Genomic DNA, 19437 nt, shown 5'->3' with positions numbered 1-19437 from the left:
AAAACTTCAAAAACTAAGATTCTAAAAGCATAAAAAAATACACTAGGGGAGTGTACTAGTTCAGGACTTTAATAGATTTCTGCAGACTTTTAAAATCTGGGTGTATTCGTTCAAGACTTTTAAAAGTCTATGAAAATTTAGAGGTATTCGTTCAAGACTTTTAAAAGTCTATAAAAATCCAGAGGTATTCGTTGCAGACTTTTAAAAATCTATGAAAATCTAGAGGTATTTAAAAATCTATGGATTTTAAAATTGGACCGATTTTCATTGATTTCATTCAAAAAATACACAAGAACAAATCCGACCTCAGACCACGAGATTTCGAAAATCTTCAAATTTCAACCGCGGCTGGGTTCCATCGGTCGCGGCTCGAAGAAGCCAGCGATCGCTGGCACCCAGCGGTCGCTGGGGCCGTTAAATCCTTTATATCACGTTAGGGCTCTGTCCGTAATCTGGTATTTATATCACTTGAGGCCAGCGGTCGCTGGGAGCTGTCCCAACGCTCAATTAAGTCCAACGAGCGCTGGGATGGTTGATTTCAAGTCCGTAAAAATCACGTCAAATTCTTGTTAAAATCCCTACAAAATCCGTTCAAAATCTATTTAGAATTTCAAAATACATGAAGAATCTATGTGAAATCTGTAGACTTTTAAAATCTCTTAATTTTAAAAATCTATTAAAATCCTGAACGAATACACCCCCCTAAAATTCAATGATGTACACTTTGTTAAATTTAATTAATGAGATTAAAATATTCAAAATTAATTAAGTGTGAATGCCTTGTTTTGAATGAAGATTAACAAAATTAATTAAATGCCATTACCACTACCATTTTATCCCACTCACAACACCTTTATCAGCTTTCTTAACTTTCGTGTCGAACCCTAAATGGAAGTTTATTTCATTGACGGAGGGAGTATCATTTACTAAATCAAAAGTGTCACTTATTATTATTTTTTTACATGAAAATAGTGTCATTTATATATATATATATATATATATATATATATACATATAATATTATTTATGTAAAGGCTAAAATCTACAATTGAAGTTGACGTCTACACGTCCGGATAGATTGGGCACTAGCAACCTGTCAACAAAAGAAAACGTAAGAACCCTAGGTTGAGCACCGGGAGGGGGTGTCGACCGTAGAGCCTCCGACGCTCAAGTCAGTAACAGAATAGTAAAATAGAATGATAAACGAATTGAAATAAGAGAGAAAGGCAGGCTGGAATGAGCGGTTATTCCAGGCTGTAGGCGGCGTCGGAGGGTGGAAACGGTGACAGTGAGTTGTGATAATGAAATATTGGAGGCGGCGATAGGCCAAGCTGGCTATTTCCGGTTTGGAAGAGAAATCAGCCTGGCGACAAAGTAGAGAGAGAGAGTTCAAGGAGTCGATAGCAAGTAGGATTTTTCGTGTGTTTGATGACCTAGTCGAGCTGTTTATATAGTGGACATCTAGCCGCTAGGGTTTCTACAGTTTGGCCTCGTCAAGGCCCTTATCTATCGGGTTGTTGCGATTTGGACGGGATCATGAAGATCCCCCTCTGACTGTGTCAGCTTGGTGAAAGACGTCTTTTTAGGGTTTGACGGCTGGGAGGCATTTTCTAGGGTTTTGACGGCTAGGTCTTATAACCTCGTCAATCCAGGTCGGCTATAACCCGTGGGCCGCATGCGATATATCCAGCTTGGTTGTGGATTTAAGTCGATCTATAGCTTTTCGGGCTAGACGGACCAGTCCGTTTGACTAGTTGGCTTTTTAGGATTGTGCCAATCTGGCAAACTAGCTTGGTGGGCTTAGGCCGAATGCAGCCCGTCTGTTTAGACAATTTGGACCTAAAGTGGATAGTCAACCTGGGTCGGTCCAGGTTGATCCTGTGATGAGTATAATTTCACTTATTGGGCTAGACGACAAGTTTTCTTAAGTAATTGGGCCAACCTGTTAATGATCCAAGTTGGTCCGAGGTCTGTCGGGCTGGACTGGCCGGGTTTGTTCGGCTCATTAGTCCAACTTGGAATGTTAATTGGGCTTGAGCCAAGTTGACGAATTTTGCCCACTACAGTTAGCCCCCCACTCTACAATTAGAATTTTCTAATTGGAGAGTTAATTTGATTATAGCTGTTCCGCATAGGCGAATTTCTCAAAATATCGGACTGTCTCGGTTGGTGTAGCTAGTTGGTTGTAAAAAGCCAATCGGTTGCATTGACCGACTACTATATTTCCAAGTTGAAGGAGATTGCACAATTAGCTTGAAGTCGGAGATAAATTCTTCTCAGCTTGGCGTGAAACAATTTGATAGTAATGCACTAGGTAAAACGTATATATGCAACTTGGCTTACCAGCCTGTAAAAATACCACGAAAGTAGACGACGTGGTCTAGTTCAGATTTTAAATGCCAGCTTGTAAATACATGAGTTAAGTTGGATCGGTTTACCTGTAATGCCCCGACTTTTTATTAAGGATTATAGATTTTTAATTATTGATTTAAGGATTTCTTATGGTAATTAGGGTTCAGCATCCATTAATAAAATACGGACTTATGTGAATTTGATGATTACATACGTGATAATTTATTTTTATTTTTATTTCAACGGATGATGCACTCAAAATATATTTTGAGTCCATTAAGAGAATGATGGAGCTCAAAGATTTATTTTGAGTTTTCAAATCGAAAAAAAAAATTATGTATTTATTTATTTTTACCGAGAACTTTAGGAATGATGAGTTATAAAAATTTTCCATCAATATTTTTCTCAAATTATTTTCCTATGATGTATTTATAAATTGAGAGAGAGCACTAATGTTAGTGCTATTTATTCTAATTTTGATCACAAGAGTTTTATGCTCTAGCATTTTATCAATTGATGATTAGTCTTACATATATATATTTTTTTTTACACATGGGTTATTACTACACCACATTTTTATATTTACTTAATGTAACACCCCATTATCCTCCACTAATATTTTCTTTTCCCTACCACTAATCTTTTTCCCTACCACCACTAATATTTTCTTTTCCCTACCACTAATCTTTTTCCCTACCACTACTCCTACCTTTCCACCACACTACTCCTTTTCCCCCACCACTACAATCTTTCTCCCACTCTCACAACTTTTCTCCCACCATTATCACACTCCATAGAAGCCTTTGAAGCCCCAAGAGAAGTAGCAAAGCAAGGGAGAGTGTGGGAAAACTATAGAGTGAAGGTTGTGCTTCGAGGGTGAGTTTTTCTTTGCTTTTTCTCAACTGAAAATGCTTTATGGCCATGGATTTTTACACATTTGTGTGCTATATTATGTGAGGATATGTTTTATGATTTTGGATGATTATTTTGGTAGAGTTTATTGGGTGAAAAACCGTGCATGAGGTAAGGCAGCGAATCTGCCATAAGCACACTGCTCGGCAGTGTTTTGCAAGGCGATTCCATCCATCCAAACGGTTCCCAAAAATTCCCAAATTAATTGTGTATCATATTTCATATGTTTTCTATACTTTGGTAAAATTTCAGAAGGTTTGGAGCTCTTATGATTTATTTATGAATTTGTAAACATCACTGCCCTATCTGGAATACATTTTTGGTAAACAATCTTTGGGAGGCCATAAGTAAAGTTTCAATCGGTGAAAACCTTTGAAACTTGAATATGTCACTCTAGACTCCCGTATCTTTCTTTTGACATCGGTCTCACCATTTTTGAGTAAGGGAAACAACCGGTATAAATTCTTGAAATCTAGTTCTTATTCCTTGTACCATCCAGTAGATTTTACAAACCTACGACTTTGAGGTGGCAAAGGCCGACTTAAATCTTTGATTCTCAAGCCTATCTTTCTACTGAATATTCACTGACATGTTGGGAACTTACTTGTTCAGTTTTAGAATTTTTGGTGAAGCCTAAAGTGGTTTTTCCGATTTATGTTCTAAATCTGCCAAACTTGAACTCTTTTTGTGCACTGAACTTTAGACAGTCATATCTTCTAAACCATGAATGTTCTTGGAGTAAATCCAACTGTAGAGTGTTATGATCTCTCCCTAGTTTCCAGATTGACCCTTGGGGTTCCCAGTGGAGTTTTGTAAAGGGAGATATGAATTTTTAAAGAAAGCCCACTGACTTGGTTGTAATCTGGAAATCTGAAATTTTCAGATTTTTGCTTGTTAAATACCCATCTTTGAGAGGGCATATCTTGCTCGTTTGAATTTTTTTTCATTCGATTCAAATTGGAGAATGATCCTTGAAATGTCTAGTTTCCAGAATGTCTTTTGGAGCCTCATTTGGAGATCCGAGGCAGATTTGATGTCTGTTGCAAAACAACCTCTTAAGAGCTCAAGTTGTTGAATTATTTTCTATGTATCAAAGTTTATTTTAAAGGATGTTTCATGAAAGATTTAGTATATGTGCGTAACGAGTTTGGGACTATTTATTTTAAATGAGGTCCGTTCTTTTATTTAAATTATGATGGACTTTTAATGAATATTTTTGGGATTAAACTCTTATTTCTTGATTTATATAAATTATTTTTTTAAGGACTTATAAATATGAATTTCGTAGGCCTACTGACCTACTGTGATCGACGGTTTGTCGATGTCTAATAGCTTTGAAAATTTTATAGCAAGTCCCTACATGAGTCTTGAGTACCCTGGTAAAATTTCAAGCCATTACAACTTCGTTTGATACTTCTTTAAAATGCAAAACCTAAACTGCACATTACTACCGAGAATTTCAGAGAACAGAGGAAAGAGTCATTCATTTCAGTAGCTTCCTGTGTGATCTAGATTTCCAAATTTTTATGGTATTAACCTTATTGTGTTAGCTAGATATCCACCAAAGTTGAGCCCAGTTTGACAACGTTTACTATTTTTCAAAAATCCAAGTTTTCGATTGTTCAAAACTGCCGAACATGGTAGATCGTGGTAAAAACGTCATATCTCTCAAACCACTTGGAGTTTTCGACTCTACTTTTTTTTATATGAAACTAGACTCGAAGATCTTTCTTTCGGTATGAGTCTAGAGTCCAGGAGATGTCGGAGTCAGAACAGATTAAATTTTGAAGTTGAGTCAGTGTAAAAACAGAGCATGTTTTGATGATGTTTGATTGTGATTCTTATGTGCCTTATGTGTTTGTGTTGCCTATGTGTTTGAATGAGATTAGACGAGGTATGATTGATTTTTGACTGTCTTTAATGTAACGAATTATGGATGCTAGAACCCTAAAACATTAAAAGATACCCTAGGCACGTAGAATTAGACTTTGTCTTATGACAATTTCTTCACGAACTTATCGACTCTTCATCAATGAAGGTCCGGGCGACAGAAAGTGAAGCCGAAGAAGAAACGACTCCACGCCAGCTTTAAGAACAATTGAGGTGGGCATTACTTTTACTATACGTATATAGAGATCCCCTGCGTGTCGTAGGCCTCTTATACGAATATATGCATGAGATGATTTTAACTGTTAATTTCAGTTTATTATTATGCCCAAATGATAAATGACTCTTATGAAATGAAAATGAAATGTTCATGAAATGAAATGAAATGTTTATGAAATGATTGACTGCCAAAAATGTTTATGTTTTTATATGTATCCTATCTGTGTTGGTTCGCCAACTTTAAAGGAAATCCAATTGGGATCCTATGCTAGACAAAGGTCGCTAGCTAGGGTTAACGTGTACACTCATGGAGACCGCGAGTCGCTTGCGACCGGTCTTGGCGTCCGTGGTAAGGAGGCCTCCTTCCCGGCGCGTGACAGAAAGGACAGATATGGATCATATAGACTGAAAATGGGATGCGCATCCACCTTTATGAAAATGAATGAAATGTTTTAGTAAGCGCAGGTCATTCAAGAAAACCCCTGTGTGTTACTGTTGGCAGTTCAATTTATATATGTATGCATGTTGTATTTTCGGCTTATGTCACTGAGTATTTTTATACTCAGCCCTGCATGTATTTCTAAATGTGCAGGTTGAGCAGGCGATGGAATGGATCGGTGTTGAGCGGATTTCCCTTTTGATGTTTATGTAATGAAACCTTGAGTATGCATCTCCATATGCATAACTCACACGTTTTTTCCGCTGCAAACACTCTGACTTATTTATCATTTCTACTTGAACTTATTACTACTTCATTTTAATTAACTTTCAGTTGGGGTCTAGTCGTTATGGCAGACTCGTTTGTGAATTACCCAAGTGGTTATATATATATACCACTAGTTTGTTATTAATGTTGGTTACTTAGTAAATCCCCTTTAATTTCCGTTTCTTATTGTTCATCCCAAGTCATAACCCCGGTTAACCCGTCATTGGGATAGTGGGCTGTGACAGAGTGGTATCAGAGCAGTTCGTTTGCTCTGGCACTAGAAACCTTATTCTAAAAAAGCCAAGTCTAGTTTGATTCACTAGACATACGTGGGTTAATACGACACCGCTCAACACTCCATTGCATCGTGCTCAATCAAGGAAAAAGGTAACTGCAGTTACAACGTTTTAAAGATGTTATTGTTCTAAACTGTTTCATGAAGATGTTTATGTAAAGAGCATGCTATGATGAAATGTTGAATGTTTTGCCTTTCATGGCATATCATTGCAGTTATGATGATATAATAAGAAGAATGATAGAGAATTGACACATGCTTTCCCCAGAAAACATAGATTGCTATAAGTTGCATGATCACGATTCTAAAAGAACATAGACTGCTGGATTAGTAGGATATCTCTACAATCTAGATTCTTGAAGTGATGATTTAGAAGAATGATAGAGAACTTAGAGCATTTCAGCTTCCACAAGAAAACAATGGTTCTTTTGAATTACAAAGAGGAATGAAAAGACATGTACGCGTTGAAGGAAAAGCACGGAATGATGATACAAGATGAATTCAAGGCAAACATTGCATCAAGGGTTTAAGCATAAGTCTCTACGTTCGAATGTTTACACACGATGGAACATCGAATCGACTTATGTTACACGATAGATTATAAAAAGGGCGTGATTTGATTGTCTGCGGGTTATATATATATTTGTGACATACATGGGAAATGGGATCCGAGTCCACTAGAATAGAAGACCTTAAAATAAGTTTAGTTGTCTTAATGAAACTTATGTTTTGTTATGCATAGTATGTTCATAACCTTGTACATTTAAGAGTTTTACGTCTACTTACGTATAAGAAGACTCACACTTTCCCTTATCTATTAAAGAGGGTTACGTCCAGGCATATTCCGATAGTTAGGAAAGCTCCGCGTTTGACCCAGCAGAGACTACCCGGGCATATCGGGATTTTAGTATAGCTTTTGACGACGACATAAGAATTGTTATAGCTCAGTATACACGCCTTTGGACTGTTGCCCATGTCTTTGGGACTACAAGTTATATAAGAAAATATGGTTCGACTGTCTGTATGTAGACCTTGGGGAATAAGAGTCTAGTTCAATAGGACTAGAACCTTAAGTTTGAGCTTTAAGCTGCCACTACGAACTCAAGTTTCGTTATGTATAGTATGTCCACGACTTCTCAAGTTCGGGACAATGTTTCCCGTGTGACTGGGAAGTGATGATGTTGGACCTGGCCAGTCCACATGATCCAAATCTCAGTAGACGTCTTTTGGGTTGAAAACCTATATGTTTCAACTTTCGGTTGAAAAGCCAGACGGGTTCTTACTCGAGGTCATTTTGTTCGACCTTGTAGTTAATCATTTCATACCCTCTGGTCATTCTTTTGAATCTCTTGAACAATTTCTACAACACCTTGCTTTGATGTTGTGTTGATTTTGAGCCTTGCAACTCGTGAGTTGTCATAGTAGATTCCCTTTATCGATAAGACTAAGAAGTATTAGTCTACTGACCTAGTATACCACCCAAACTATAGCTTTGTATAGTTGTCTCTCATTGTGTTTAAATTAGTTGAGATTAGTCTTTGTCCTATGAATATTATCGACCACTCATTATGATAGAAATTCAGAATCCAAATTGAGACCGTAATATAGAGTTTGCGTACATGAACGACTTTCTGTGTTGCATTCCAATTGACTGAATTTGCAGATTTTGGTTGAAGGCCAAAAGAAAAGCGATGACTCAAGAAGAGCTGTCAGACTTGTCTTAGAAGATTTTCAGACGGGGGTATATGACAATTATATTTCTAATAGCCGTTATAAGAGGAAAGGAAAAGAAGTGTTTAATCCAAAGCAAAACAAGATGGGATATGACCAAGTATGACCATATTTTCTGCAGCATGTCCGTTAGGCCCCACAGTAGGTGGACATAGAAGAAAAGATGATAGACAAGTTTCACTCCGGCCTAAGGTACTCGACAATTATACTGAGTTTATGAACTCTGAATTGTTCAGCCAAGCTCTGGACGCCGAGGTAGTAGGCCCGAGATTTGCTCGACCCAAACTCAACTCAGGAAGCAAATGATCAAGGACGAAGGCAAGACTACTATGATAGTCGAAATGGCAAGAGGCCTTGGTAGGAAACATAGTGCCCAAAGGCAAGGACAAGGACATCAAACAAACATAGGACCTGCTAAGGATAAGTAGGGCCAGCCTGGGGTACCTCCATGGCCGAAGTTTTCCAAGTCATATTATGATATATGTTTGGATGATAGTAATACATGTTTTAAATATGGTCAGAAGGGCCATTTTGCTAAAGATTTCCAAGCGAGGCCACAAGGAGGGATGTGAAGATCGAATCAACCGGGTCAAGCACAACCATTTAGGGTCATTCTAGGCCAACAACTACTCTATCCACCACAACCCCCTTAAGTTAGAACCTATGCCCCGCACAAGAATAAATAAGGAAGCAAACAAGGAAACCTAATAAGTATGGGCACGCTACTCAACACACCTGTTATACTTCTGTTCGATACGGGTGCCTCGCATTCTTTCTCTGCAAGTGCATGTGCAAATACCCTAAAACTCATACCTGAAAAGGGCTAATCTGGACATGAGAAATTCTTTACCCATAGGAGGGGCGACGATAGAAACACATGCTTACTCAAACCAAGAGGTAAACATAGGATCATTTAAGGTCATAGTAAACAACTTGCAGTTTATACAATATAGGACATTGATGTAATCCTAGGGATTGACTGGTTAGCTAAGAACTACGCCACAGTTTTATGCAAGGAGCGGAAGATTGCTTTTAACTTTTCGGGGATGGATGCTTTGAGATAAACCTGGGGAACAGGATACCAATTATTTCAGCCTTACAAGCGAGGAAGATGATGAACAAGATAGACTGCCAAGCTTTCCTGGTATACCTGATCGGAGGAGTTGAGACCAAAGGGATAATTGAAGACGTAGAGATTGTACGGGAATTCTGAGATATTTTTCAGAAAATTTACCAGGGCTGCCACTCGATAGACAAGTAGAATTTACCATCGATTTTGAACCAGGATCAGCACCGGTATCCAAGGCACCTTATAGGATGATGGCTCCAAGGGAATTGGAGGAGCTAAAGATCCAATTACAGGAATTATTGGACCTAGGTTTTATCAAACCTAGTGTATCCCATGGAAAGCGCCTGTGTTATTTGTCAAGAAGAAGGAAGGCACCTTGAGGATTATTTATTCGACCAACTCAAAGGCGTGAGTGTAATCTTTAAGATCGATTTGAAGTTTGGGTATCATCAGTTAAAAGTTAGACATGAAGATATACCCAAAACGGCTTTCCGAATAAGATATGATCACTACGAATTCGTAGTTGTGCCGTTCGGATTAATAAACGCGCCAGTGGTGTTCATGGACCTCATGAACAGAGCATTCTATCCTTACTTGGATAAGTCCATCTTGGTATTCAAAGACGATATCCTTATCTACTCCAAGATTAAGAAGAATATAAGAAACATTGAGAATCGCGTTGCAAACACTAAGGGGTGAATGTCTTTATATCAAATTCACTAAATGTGAGATTTGGCTTAAGGTCAGAAGGTATCAAGGTTGAAGCAGTACAAGGATGGAGGTCACCAACAACTCCAAATGAGATAAGAAGTTTCTTAGGATTAGCTGGCTACTATCGAAGATTCATTGAAGGATTTTCAAAAATAGCAAGACCAATGACGCAGTTACTTGGGAAAGGAATCAAGTATACTTGGACTGATGAGTGCGAGAGAAGTTTTCAGCAGCTCAAGGACATGTTAACTACTGCACCAGTGCTAGCAGTTCCAGAACCAGACAGGGAATATGTGATCTACACGGATGCGTCGAAAAATGGACTAGGTTGTGTGTTAATGCAAGAGGGAAAGGTGATAGCATATGCATCGCGACAACTTAGACCACATGAACTGAATTATCCAACCCATGATTTAGAATTAGCTGCAGTGGTGCATGCACTGAAAATATGGAGACATCACCTATACGGAGTTAGGTGTGAGATATTCACCGATCATAAAAGCTTGAAATATTTTTTTTCAAGCAAAGGGATCTGAACATGAGACAAAGAATATGGCTCGAACTAGTAAAGGATTATGATTGTGGTATTAACTACCACCCAGGCAAGGACCAATGTAGTAGCCGATGCATTGAGTCCTAAAGTCTCGTCTAAGTTAGGATACTTTCTCACGAGGGAAGATGAACTCATTAAAAACTTTGACAAGATGAGGATAGAAGTGATTAAACCACCTAATACAATAGCGAGTGTTATTGCGACAATACCCAGTTTGAGAAAAATGGTGGTAGAAGCAAAAAGGAAGGACGAAAAGATGGAGAAGCTACGAGGAAGAATAAGGATAAGAAGTTTCAAGAATTACAACGACGAATCAGATAATACTATCTTCTTTGAAGGGAAGATATGCATGTCCATGACAATGAACTTAAGAATAAGATAAAGCCATGGCACCCATATACTGTCACCAGGAAGTACTAAGATGTATTAAGATCTAGAAAAATTCTAGTTAGGAGGAATGAAACGAGATGTAACCTCATTTGTTGAAATATGTCTTGCGTGCTAGCAAGTGAAGGTTTTACAACATATCACATTGTTACTTTGAGTCTTCGAGCTCATAAAGTCAAGCTTAATGTCGTGTTTGGGACAAACTGAGCCCTTAACGAACCAATGAATTTCGTTGTCGAGATGGATTTTTTTCGAATCCATCATACTTAAGCAAAGGTTGTCACGAAAGGGGGCAGTCAATGCCCACATGACTCGAGATTCCTTCGATGAATGAATAAAAGTTTATAACGGCGTTTTAGGCTGATTGCCTACATGCTCGAAATGGTTGGTCTCCTTACAAACTGTTTAAGTTGCCTTAAGAATGCTCTAGAGATATTAGTCATTATAGTTCCGCTTAAACGACATAGAAATTATTAATAAGGTATGTTGAGGACGACCGAGCTAAACCGGGGTGAAAGCTGAGAACATGTTTTTGCCACTCATTGTGAGACATATAATACCAGTTATCAATCGACTATCGATAGATTGGCAAATGAGGCGTTATACCTGAGGAAATATAGATCACCACTTTGTTGGGATGAAATGGCGAGATGATTGAGATCGTCCGTCAAATCAGAAAAAGGAATCAAGGAGGCCCAGGATAGACAGAAGTCATATGCTGACAAACGCCGAAAGGACCTATAGTTTGAGGATGTAAAGAAAGTTTTTCTGAAGGTTTCTCCATCAAGAGGAATCGTTAGATTCGGTGTAAAGGGTAAACCTAAACCCCGTTTTATAGGCTCATACGAGATTGTAGAAAGGATAGACCCAATAACTTACTGGTTGGCGTTAGCGCTAAGCTTTGAGAATGTGCGTAATGTATCCCATGTGTCGCAAATAGAGAAGTATGTTTACGATTCAAAGCATATGATCCATAAGAACAACATTATTATTAGTCAATATTTGAGTTACGAAGGAAGATCCAAATCTATCTTAGATCGGGAAGTTCAGGTACTAAGGACTAAGTCAATACCGATAGTAAGGGACCTATGAATATATCATGGTCAATAATAGACTACCGTCTAACAGGAAAGTGAAGTACTCAGAGTTATTTTCTGAGGTACAAATTTCGGGACGAAATTTATGTTAAGGGGGATAGTATGTAATGCCCCGACTTTTTATTAAGGATTATAGACTTTTAATTATTGATTTAAGGATTTCTTATGGTAATTAGGGTTCAGCATCCATTAATAAAATACGGACTTATGTGAATTTGATGATTACATACGTGATAATTTATTTTTATTTTTATTTCAACGGATGATGCACTCAAAATATATTTTGAGTCCATTAAGAGAATGATGGAGCTCAAAGATTTATTTTGAGTTTTCAAATCGAAAAAAAAAATTATGTATTTATTTATTTTTACCGAGAACTTTAGGAATGATGAGTTATAAAAATTTTCCATCAATATTTTTCTCAAATTATTTTCCTATGATGTATTTATAAATTGAGAGAGAGCACTAATGTTAGTGCTATTTATTCTAATTTTGATCACAAGAGTTTTATGCTCTAGCATTTTATCAATTGATGATTAGTCTTACATATATATATATTTTTTTTTACACATGGGTTATTACTACACCACATTTTTATATTTACTTAATGTAACACCCCATTATCCTCCACTAATATTTTCTTTTCCCTACCACTAATCTTTTTCCCTACCACCACTAATATTTTCTTTTCCCTACCACTAATCTTTTTCCCTACCACTACTCCTACCTTTCCACCACACTACTCCTTTTCCCCCACCACTACAATCTTTCTCCCACTCTCACAACTTTTCTCCCACCATTATCACACTCCATAGAAGCCTTTGAAGCCCCAAGAGAAGTAGCAAAGCAAGGGAGAGTGTGGGAAAACTATAGAGTGAAGGTTGTGCTTCGAGGGTGAGTTTTTCTTTGCTTTTTCTCAACTGAAAATGCTTTATGGCCATGGATTTTTACACATTTGTGTGCTATATTATGTGAGGATATGTTTTATGATTTTGGATGATTATTTTGGTAGAGTTTATTGGGTGAAAAACCGTGCATGAGGTAAGGCAGCGAATCTGCCATAAGCACACTGCTCGGCAGTGTTTTGCAAGGCGATTCCATCCATCCAAACGGTTCCCAAAAATTCCCAAATTAATTGTGTATCATATTTCATATGTTTTCTAAACTTTGGTAAAATTTCAGAAGGTTTGGAGCTCTTATGATTTATTTATGAATTTGTAAACATCACTGCCTATCTGGAATACATTTTTGGTAAACAATCTTTGGGAGGCCATAAGTAAAGTTTCAATCGGTGAAAACCTTTGAAACTTGAATATGTCACTCTAGACTCCCGTATCTTTCTTTTGACATCGGTCTCACCATTTTTGAGTAAGGGAAACAACCGGTATAAATTCTTGAAATCTAGTTCTTATTCCTTGTACCATCCAGTAGATTTTACAAACCTACGACTTTTAGGTGGCAAAGGCCGACTTAAATCTTTGATTCTCAAGCCTATCTTTCTACTGAATATTCACTGACATGTTGGGAACTTACTTGTTCAGTTTTAGAATTTTTGGTGAAGCCTAAAGTGGTTTTTCTGATTTATGTTCTAAATCTGCCAAACTTGAACTCTTTTTGTGCACTGAACTTTAGACAGTCATATCTTCTAAACCATGAATGTTCTTGGAGTAAATCCAACTGTAGAGTGTTATGATCTCTCCCTAGTTTCCAGATTGACCCTTGGGGTTCCCAGTGGAGTTTTGTAAAGGGAGATATGAATTTTTAAAGAAAGCCCACTGACTTGGTTGTAATCTGGAAATCTGAAATTTTCAGATTTTTGCTTGTTAAATACCCATCTTTGAGAGGGCATATCTTGCTCGTTTGAATTTTTTTTCATTCGATTCAAATTGGAGAATGATCCTTGAAATGTCTAGTTTCCAGAATTTCTTTTGGAGCCTCATTTGGAGATCCGAGGCAGATTTGATGTCTGTTGCAAAACAACCTCTTAAGAGCTCAAGTTGTTGAATTATTTTCTATGTATCAAAGTTCATTTTAAAGGATGTTTCATGAAAGATTTAGTATATGTGCGTAACGAGTTTGGGACTATTTATTTTAAATGAGGTCCGTTCTTTTATTTAAATTATGATGGACTTTTAATGAATATTTTTGGGATTAAACTCTTATTTCTTGATTTATATAAATTATTTTTTTAAGGACTTATAAATATGAATTTCGTAGGCCTACTGACCTACTGTGATCGACGGTTTGTCGATGTCTAATAGCTTTGAAAATTTTATAGCAAGTCCCTACATGAGTCTTGAGTACCCTGGTAAAATTTCAAGCCATTACAACTTCGTTTGATACTTCTTTAAAATGCAAAACCTAAACTGCACATTACTACCGAGAATTTCAGAGAACAGAGGAAAGAGTCATTCATTTCAGTAGCTTCCTGTGTGATCTAGATTTCCAAATTTTTATGGTATTAACCTTATTGTGTTAGCTAGATATCCACCAAAGTTGAGCCCAGTTTGACAACGTTTACTATTTTTCAAAAATCCAAGTTTTCGATTGTTCAAAACTGCCGAACATGGTAGATCGTGGTAAAAACGTCATATCTCTCAAACCACTTGGAGTTTTCGACTCTACTTTTTTTTATATGAAACTAGACTCGAAGATCTTTCTTTTGGTATGAGTCTAGAGTCCAGGAGATGTCGGAGTCAGAACAGATTAAATTTTGAAGTTGAGTCAGTGTAAAAACAGAGCATGTTTTGATGATGTTTGATTGTGATTCTTATGTGCCTTATGTGTTTGTGTTGCCTATGTGTTTGAATGAGATTAGACGAGGTATGATTGATTTTTGACTGTCTTTAATGTAATGAATTATGGATGCTAGAACCCTAAAACATTAAAAGATACCCTAGGCACGTAGAATTAGACTTTGTCTTATGACAATTTCTTCACGAACTTATCGACTCTTCATCAATGAAGGTCCGGGCGACAGAAAGTGAAGCCGAAGAAGAAACGACTCCACGCCAGCTTTAAGAACAATTGAGGTGGGCATTACTTTTACTATACGTATATAGAGATCCCCTGCGTGTCGTAGGCCTCTTATACGAATATATGCATGAGATGATTTTAACTGTTAATTTCAGTTTATTATTATGCCCAAATGATAAATGACTCTTATGAAATGAAAATGAAATGTTCATGAAATGAAATGAAATGTTTATGAAATGATTGACTGCCAAAAATGTTATGTTTTTATATGTATCCTATCTGTGTTGGTTCGCCAACTTTAAAGGAAATCCAATTGGGATCCTATGCTAGACAAAGGTCGCTAGCTAGGGTTAACGTGTACACTCATGGAGACCGCGAGTCGCTTGCGACCGGTCTTGGCGTCCGTGGTAAGGAGGCCTCCTTCCCGGCGCGTGACAGAAAGGACAGATATGGATCATATAGACTGAAAATGGGATGCGCATCCACCTTTATGAAAATGAATGAAATGTTTTAGTAAGCGCAGGTCATTCAAGAAAACCCCTGTGTGTTACTGTTGGCAGTTCAATTTATATATGTATGCATGTTGTATTTTCGGCTTATGTCACTGAGTATTTTTATACTCAGCCCTGCATGTATTTCTAAATGTGCAGGTTGAGCAGGCGATGGAATGGATCGGTGTTGAGCGGATTTCCCTTTTGATGTTTATGTAATGAAACCTTGAGTATGCATCTCCATATGCATAACTCACACGTTTTTCCGCTGCAAACACTCTGACTTATTTATCATTTCTACTTGAACTTATTACTACTTCATTTTAATTAACTTTCAGTTGGGGTCTAGTCGTTATGGCAGACTCGTTTGTGAATTACCCAAGTGGTTATATATATATATACCACTAGTTTGTTATTAATGTTGGTTACTTAGTAAATCCCCTTTAATTTCCGTTTCTTATTGTTCATCCCAAGTCATAACCCCGGTTAACCCGTCATTGGGATAGTGGGCTGTGACATTACCAACGTGGGATTTGGTACTTTATAAGCTTGGAGCGATTAATCAATTTTGAAGTTTATTCTTTTTTTCGAAATACAGCTTGTAGAGCTTTGGAGCGCTTCACCAGCTTGGGGGTTTATTTTCCCCTTGTTCTATTGAAATTTGGAGCTTGATAATTTGAAATAGGTGGATATCTTCCAGCTTGGATTTTTTTTTTATTTTTTTTAGACGGCCCCAGCTTGAAATTTTGAAATGGAGCAAATTTTCAATGCTCCAGCTTGGCTTATTGCTGACATAACTATTTGCTCCAGCCTGTAGTTATTGTCGATACGAATTATCAGTTCGGCGAATAATCACGGTGGAAATTGCAGCTTGGATATTTGAGCTTGGCCAACTGAAAATAGGCGAATATCTCGAAATATTTGCGTTACTCTGGTCTGGCTCATCTTTTTTTTTTTTTTTTTGAAACACTTAACCACTCCAGCCTGGTTCGAAAATTGAAGAAGAGGATTAAAGTGAACATATATGGTGTATCCAGCCTGGTCTCGAAAAATGAGAAATGAGCATATAAATGCATGAGCCACGATGACTCTTTTTGGCCCAAGCTGAATTTGTCCGACTGCGTAAAATTGGCGTTGTTACCAGCGTTGATTATTAAAATAGGGATACAGCCTGTAAGCTCTCTCAGAATCAAGCTGGTATATACACTTTTAAACAACTTGACTCCCCAGCACCGAAATTAATAACATCGCTGAAATGTTATTTGAAAGTTGATATACTTTGTCTTAAATTCTAGGTGGTTTGTTTTGGGGTCCAGCCTGTATAATTTGACATCATAGCCTCTTGGGAAAAGGAAAAGGCAGATCCCATTTCTCTCTCCTCTCTGGTTCGGCGGAAAGCAAGAAAAAATAGGAGATATCCATCTCTTCCCATCTTAATCCCTCCATCTACAAATGATGGCGGATCCTCTTGGGTTTGCAGGTGTGGCTTCATGGTTGCGGCAGTTGGGTGAAGACCGGCCAGGAGGCGGCGCCCGTCGTCGGATTATTCGAGGGAGGAGAAGTAGGGTGGCCGGATCTGTGGTTTTGTTTGAGAGATCTGAACAGGGGAGAGGAGAGGATGAGCGAAGGCCTGGGCCGACGACGGCGGTAATTTGTGACAGAAAGGGAGTCGAGTGAGGGGAGTGAAATTTGAGCTTTGGCCTTGCTGAGATTCGAGCAGCGGCGGATCTCGGAAGGCTGATACGCCGGCTCCCAACAGTGGTGGAGGTGGCGAACTCGGACGGCGAAGATGGATTAGGGGCTGTGGTTGTCAAGTGGTGGTCGGAGACGAGGCCTCTTGCAGGATAATCGGAGGAGAAGAAGTTTGTTTGTTTGTTTCAAAGTTGGGGATCTGAGGTTTGGAGTTGGCGCCGCCGCTTGATTGACGGCGGTGGTGACTGATATCGAATGGGAGACGACAGAGAGGGTGAGATACTCCGGCGATTTTGCCAAAGGTCGAAACTGGAAGGGGCGGCTCCCTCTTTCATTTCGGGTGTTATCCCAACTCGATGTGGCTCGATTTCCTATTTTATTTTTTGGGCGGTGGTTCCTCTGGTTGTTGCCAAGAACGGACGGTGGCGGTGGAATCCTGGAGGTTCGGTGGATAGGGAGTATGTTGTATAACTGAGCATTTGATTTGAGGCGCGCGCGGCGACGACGCAATGTCGCCGACGACCATCTGTGGATGTTTACTTGAGGGAGATTTGCTGGCTTGATGGAGTTGAGCAGCCGTCTGGTTTGAATCTGTGGTTGCTGGTTTGAGGGTCTGATGGGTTTCGAGAGTTGGTGGCCGGAGAAGCGAGGCGTACAGCGGTTGCGTGGCAGATTTCCGAGGTGGGAGAGGCGAATTGAAGAGTTGAGATTTGATTTGCCTTTTGACATGTTCATCAAATGAATAGAATTATTGAGAGATAAACATTGAATTCTTGTCCAGAATTTGTATAGCTAGCATTGATGGCTGATTTTGCCAGTTACTCGTATGTATATGATAAATGAGTATGCTTGAATTTTCTGACTTGTATTTGCGTGTGTTAGTTTTCGATGTGAGCTAGTGATACAGTTCTTTGAGATAAAATCATGTTACTTGCGTTTATTATTCTTGTAATTTCATATCGAAAATTGGTAAGTATCTCTCTTGGCAAGTTGACAAACTTAGTACGCTTAATTCGTTGCGAGGTTTGTCTGCTATTGGTTGTGTTGGCAGGATCTTTCTTGAGTCGTGATGCTTTACTTTTTATTTTTTCATCCTGCATTTCTTTAGTTGTTACATAGCAATTTGTTTGTTTAGGTGTTTTCCGAACATGTCTGCATTTTTTGTGTCGAGTGGGTTGAGTAGCAAAAATTATAGATCGTCGAATGACGGCACAAGCTGTGTAGATGGGGTGTTAAGAAACATTTCTCAGGCCCGGCGTGGTATGGTTGTGTTTGATTATGGGATTGGTGAAAATCGTTCTGGACCGCTTGAAGGTAGTATTCTCGCGTACAAGCTAGGAGATAGGAGCCCGAAATTTGTTATCACATTTGACAAGTTGAATGAACTCCGTGCTGCTTATGCTATTTCTCTTTGTGCCAATCTGGCTACTCCATCCGATTTGGAAAGGCCCGATTGATTATATCCAGGATGAACGGTCATGTATGAGTGTTTTCTCCAGATGGGTGCCGGTTTTCCTCTTCCTCGACCAGTGTTTAAGGCTTGTACTTATTATCGCATTGCTCTGGATCAATTAATTTCGAACGTGTGGCGCGTTTTCATGGCCATTCAGATTTTTGTCAAGAAGGGGTGCGGTGGTTGCAACCTGGAGATCTTGGGCTCTAGTGTCGCACTGTGTGGTGGTCGATGGAGAGGCGAGGCGTGCGGCAGCGGTGTGGCATTGTCGGCGGCCGTTGTTAATTAATAAAGTGAGGGAGACAAGCTGGGTCGAGTCCGACAGCTTTTTGCCGAAAATTTTGGAGGCATTGGCGGCATAAGTGTTAACCCCATAGTTGTTGTTGGATTGAATTGATATAGTCTAATGAAGCTGTAAGTGGTTCGAAATTCCGACTCTTGTTCGGGTGATTTCAGTCCAATCCGGCGATGCTACCGCATCTCACACGGTGCTGCTAAGGTTGACGTCGTTTATTCGGGGTCGTGGGACGTAAGTCTATTTGGAATGAAATGACAACCCATATATGTAAGCCAAGTTGAATTCGTTTGCCAACATGGATTTTTGTGTTTTATCAGCTTGGTATTTTTCAAAGAAATAATACAGCTTGTAGTTGTTTGCCAACATGGATCGTGGTATTTTACCAGCTTGGAGTTGTTCCAAAGAAAAATAACAGGTTGTAGGAATTTTATTTCCACAAGTTGAGATTTTCTCCCATTCCCTTTCCATTTTTTTTTTTTTTTGGCATTGTGCTTAGCACATATATGCATATATATATGAATTGGCTTGCCAGCCTGGAGATGATCGCGAAGGTAGATAGCGTGAACCAATTTAGAATTAAACATCAGCTTGTAAATATGTGAGCCACA

At 38.6% G+C, this 19437-nt stretch overlaps 2 long non-coding RNA genes across 2 annotated transcripts; both read left to right on the top strand.

Moving 5' to 3' along the window:
* The first annotated feature begins 3072 nt into the window (after positions 1 to 3072).
* On the top strand, positions 3073 to 6221 carry LOC131021435 (uncharacterized). The gene is made up of 3 exons (XR_009100947.1): positions 3073 to 3228; positions 5303 to 5367; positions 5963 to 6221. It is a non-coding gene; the product is annotated as an uncharacterized LOC131021435 (long non-coding RNA).
* Positions 6222 to 12666: 6445 nt separating this feature from the next.
* LOC131021434 (uncharacterized) lies at positions 12667 to 15805 on the top strand. Its single transcript, XR_009100946.1, has 3 exons — positions 12667 to 12813; positions 14887 to 14951; positions 15546 to 15805. It is a non-coding gene; the product is annotated as an uncharacterized LOC131021434 (long non-coding RNA).
* The last annotated feature ends 3632 nt before the right edge of the window (positions 15806 to 19437 follow it).

This window comes from Salvia miltiorrhiza, chromosome 4, assembly GCF_028751815.1.
Source record: "Salvia miltiorrhiza cultivar Shanhuang (shh) chromosome 4, IMPLAD_Smil_shh, whole genome shotgun sequence".
NCBI lineage: Eukaryota > Viridiplantae > Streptophyta > Magnoliopsida > Lamiales > Lamiaceae > Salvia > Salvia miltiorrhiza.
This window is presented reverse-complemented; position numbering and strand designations above follow the sequence as displayed.